At 38.5% G+C, this 4,964-nt stretch overlaps 1 pseudogene; it reads right to left on the bottom strand.

The window, feature by feature from the left end:
* Positions 1-1,538: 1,538 nt before the first annotated feature.
* LOC137096407 (retinol dehydrogenase 7-like) lies at positions 1,539-4,172 on the bottom strand (annotated as a pseudogene).
* Positions 4,173-4,964: the final 792 nt, after the last annotated feature.

Below are 4,964 nucleotides of genomic sequence, written 5' to 3'. Positions count from 1 at the left end.
GTCAGAGACTACAATATGTGGTGAACTGGACTGGGTTTGGGCCAGAGGAACGCTTGTGGGTGGATGCTAGCTATTTGTATGCTCCTGATTTGGTTGCCCAGTTCCATTGGGCTTACCTATCTAAGCCCCAGCCATGGGGAGGGCAAATGGGGGGGGGGGGGGGCTTGGGGGAGAATAGTGTTGGAGTTCAGCCTGTGATTGTGTTTCAAGATCAAGGTGCTTTAGATGTGGGGAATGATGTCACTGAGGGTCAGGATGGCATTGGTTTGGTCAATAATATTAATGCAGAGAATGACATAGAGACACCGGTTCATAGTGTAGTTTCCCATGAGAATGTTCCTACAGGATATAGGGTTGATAGTTTACTCCCTGAATTGGTCCCAGATAAGGATGAGAGGCATTCAGGGAAAACAAAACAAATTTCTGCCTTAATGAGTCTTAATGAGGAGACATAAAGTTCCAAACATGGAAAATATAGTCAGATGAAGCATCGTTTCAGAATCCTGCTAAGTTCTTGCTCTTGTCTTATGGAAGCCTTGCTTGGAAGATTAATGTTTAAGGATTTCTTGTTTATGGTTTGACTCTTTGTCTCTTGGGATTATATATTCATGCTTCAGATCAATGCTTTCCCGATTCTTGGATTTTATTAGAGAAGTCTGGACTGTGTTTTGAACTTTGCTGAACCCTACCTTGGAATACTTTGTTTCTGCTTATCTTCCTACCTAATTGGATTTATCTATTCTCTTAAAGTGTTTTTTTAACTTGCTGCTTTTACTTATCTTCAATAAAAAGGATTGTTTTCCTACTCAACGTGTGGTGTTTTGAAGTCAGAGGGTTATTCCTGTTCTGGAGTGGAACAGGATGCTCTTTACATTCTTCTTAAAGACAATAAGAATGGGACCTGAAAGACAGTACATGTGTGGAAAAAAGTCTTTCTACATATTCCTGCTAGTGGGCCTTGTACAAGCGGTGGTATTCTTCTGATATTTTATGTTTTTGATGTGGAAGATATACCAGCTAATATAGCAGCTTTCTCATCGTTGCCAAATAATCAGAGAAAAGTTTAAGGCAACAGACACAATTTTTATCCATCTGGTAAAGAAATGAACACAAAATTAAGATGCACTGATAATTTCTTGTGGCCTTTTATTCTTTGTTTGTCTGATTTTTAACATTTCAGATTTAATTAAAAAACAAATTAATGCGCATTCAGAGAAAGACATATTTAAAGTGTAATATATCTTGGAGCCCTCAATTCCAACTAATTAAAAGAAAAAAATTACAACTACAGATTCAGCTAAATAATTCTATTGATTGCAGTTTAAATATCCCTTATCTGGAATTCCAAAATCCAATATTGTCCACAAGAGTGAGTGAGATACCTTAGCTTTAGTATGGTTCAGTGTACACAAACTTTGTTTCATGCACCAAAATACTGTGCATAAAATTACCTTCAGGTTATGTATATGAGGAGTATATGAAACAAATGAATGTCATGCTAACTGAGCATAGGAACTCATTCTTATATCTATAATTTCCTATGATTTTATTTCTGTGTGAGGCATCTGCAATTAATGGAGAGCTCCAGATGGTCTTGGAATATGAAGAGTTGTAACATAGTCCCCCAATGAGGCTGGCAAGTATGAAAGCGGGATGAAGATGCATTTGGCATCCCAACCTACAACATAGTGCCTGAGGGGATAGCAGGAGGTCACCGCGTGCTCCATGGCATCCATTACTGGATAAAAGTTGCTGTTCTTGCCGTACTTGTTTTGTGTGAATGACTTGATAACTATATGCAGAAGTTCCTAGACAGCAGAATAGATTATATTTGGCAGTGTTTTTAAAGGTGGGACTATTGAGCAACAGCAGTCCTCCTAGTTTCACTCTATCAGTCCCAGTTATTAGCACTCTGTCTCTCCACGCCTCCCAGAAAACAGAAAACAAAGAAACGGACATACCAACTAACAAACAAACCACAATCAAACAAACAACTTACAATCTTCTATGTACTTCTCTCCATAGATTTCTTTGACCTCATCAGGCAATCTGCTTCATCAGATTCTGGGGTGCTGAACTATATTTTTACCAATTCCCGTCTTAAAGCCACCTGGCTCAATGATGCTCACTTTGACACCAAATGGATGTAATTCATGCCTAGAATGAAATTGGAACAAATAAGGAATGAATAGCCTCTCCTGAGCTAGAGCCCCACCCCCCCCCCCAACTCAGGAAAGTTACAGATTTTTTCCAATTTTTCTTTGGAATTTTCTTTGCAGGGGTGGGGGGTGGGTGGGGCTTTGATTGCTACATGTTACATAATTCCCATTCACAAATTGTTCTCAGATTCTAGACTGATTTGCACCAAAGGTAATCTAAAAACACAATGGCTGTCACATATTCTGTCTAGCCCTAATCCTCAACTCCAAATATCGAAATGAATTGTGTAATTACCTGAGACTATCAGAGAATGCCTCCAAGGCAAATTTTCAAGGACTGTAGCCTTCCAGCAATGCTGGTCACATTGACTACCCTTCCTTGGGCTTTTCTCACTAAGGGCAGCATGTGCAGAGTCACGTCGATCGTTCCAAGAAGGTTGACCTCCAGCACCTTCATAAAGTCAGCCTTGGTCAGCCACTCATTGGGGGCCATTGGGCTCCCAATTCCTGCATTGTTCACCAAGCCCCAGAGAAAAACACGGGGCATGTTTAAGTATGCCTTCTCCTCAGGCATTTCTATTATGGCTCCCCATAGAGAAGATCTATGGAGATCTATTTCATTTAGGAATCCACTGAATACCAAGCCCAGTAACCTGATACATGCAACCTTGTATTGTTTATAAAGTTAGCACTTATAGGTAGCTTAAAAAGTCTTTTTTCAGCTAAGAAGTCCAATGAATTGCAATTTGCAAACATTTTAAAGACCTTCTATAGCAGATACATATAAAAACCATACATGGATAACAGATAACTTGAGTCCCCACATTCATGGGGGTTAGTGACCCAGGATGCTTGTGAAAGTAGGAAAGCCACAGACATTGTAAGCCCCCTCCCCCACTCAAATATGAATGCTACAGATTCATTTCCTGCAGAGATCATGTCCAACAGCACATACATCTATTTGGACTAAAATGAATTGTCTGGACTGTATGAAAACTCTCTCTGAGAGATTTTAAAAGACTGGGAGATGATTAACACTTTCATTTGATCTCTGAAACATTTAAAATTGTAGGATTTAAAACAATGAACGATTTTTTTAAAAAAAGGGAAATATTGTCCATTTCTTCATTTAGCATTCACTTAAGCAAAATTCCCATTTTTGATTTAAGAAAACCTTTCCCAACTGTTTTGGTTTCCAAATCCTCCATCTCCAGTCAGCAGTGGGATTGTGGGATATGTAAGGATCTCGAAAGTGACAAGGTTAGAAGACATCTAAAGAGCACTTTGGAATCAGCCAGCAACAACATATGGCACATATTGGCAATGGTGTCACCCAAAGTATTACATGTTGTTGTATTTGTCACATAGTTTCAAACATTACTATTGAGATCATGAGATCATGACAGGTTAACATGTTGAAACTTTATCCAGACCACATCATCATAAACATATAGTCTCACAACCTCATGACTGGTTCTCAAAACATTGTGAGCAATTTCCATTGAGGGCTCTTCCACACAGCTCTATACCCCAGAATATCAGAGCAGAAAATCCCACAATGTCTGCTTTGAACTGGGTTATTTTAATCCAATGTGGGATTTTCTTAATCCAATGTGGGATTTTTTGCCTTGATATTCTGGGATATAGGGCTGTGTGGAAGGGCCAATATCTGGAATGTAGAAACGGTATTTGTACTATACCTTTGCCCTCTACTTGTTCTTTCACCAACTCAGTTGCTGCTTCCACACTTTCCATTTGGGTGATATCCAAAATGATGGTTTTCAGCCTTTCTGAGGAGATCCTGTCTAGCTCTTCTGCCCCTTTCTGGGTGAGACAAGCTGCCAATACTCGCATGCCCCAGGTATCCAGCTGCCTGACAAGCTGGTTCCCAAAGCCAGAGTCACAGCCAGTGATGAAGACATATTTTTCTGTCAGTTTCTCCACAGTCTGTCTTTCCCGGTACCATTGGCAGAGGAAGTAAAACCCTACGAGGACAGCCAGGTAGAGCCACATGTCTGCAACCTGCAAGGAACAAAATCTAAGCTTAGAGTCAGAATTGCATTATTTAGAATCCATCAAGTTTAAAAAAATATATAATATGAGACTGAGAAAATGTTTGATGCTCTTGTGAACAAATCTCGTATCTCCTCTTTACTGCTTCACTAAATCTACCAGAAAGAATGGAATAGCTAAAGACTATATTAGTTACAGGAGAAAAAAAAGACCAACAGCTGACCACTTCTGCTATAAATGATTTCTTTTTAAGGTAATATTTTTTTCAGAAGTAAATAAAACAAAAAACAATATCAAGAAAGATGTTCTTAATATATAATACTAAAACCCTGATGTCTTACAAAACTAAATGTAAGACAGATACATTAACCTAACCCATACTAAACACATAACTACTACAACTTTTCGTTGAATCTCACCCGCCTTGTCTGTTGATTTTTACCCTTTAATATCCCACTCTCTTTAGATAACAACATATAAACACACTGTACTTAGAAACAATTCAATTTCTCTTTGATCAGTGTAGTCGGTTTGTCCATCTCAACTAATTTGCAGATCTTCACTAGCCATTCTTCTTCCATTGAGATAACTGGTTCCTTCAATCCCTGCACACAGATGGTTTCCTCTGTATCATATATTATAGTAATCTTCCATGTTTTCTTTTTAGTTGATTATTAAAAATTTCCAACATTTTTCTCACATTTCTAAAATTTGTTAGAATTGCCTTTGTATATCTTAGAAAATCTCTCTGGCATTAAGTACCACCTGCACATAACCTTATAGTTTTTCTTT

This window comes from Anolis sagrei, chromosome 2, assembly GCF_037176765.1.
Source record: "Anolis sagrei isolate rAnoSag1 chromosome 2, rAnoSag1.mat, whole genome shotgun sequence".
NCBI classification, from domain to species: domain Eukaryota; kingdom Metazoa; phylum Chordata; class Lepidosauria; order Squamata; family Dactyloidae; genus Anolis; species Anolis sagrei.
The sequence above is the reverse complement of the archived record's forward strand: the minus strand, read 5'-3'. Positions and strand labels throughout refer to the sequence as shown.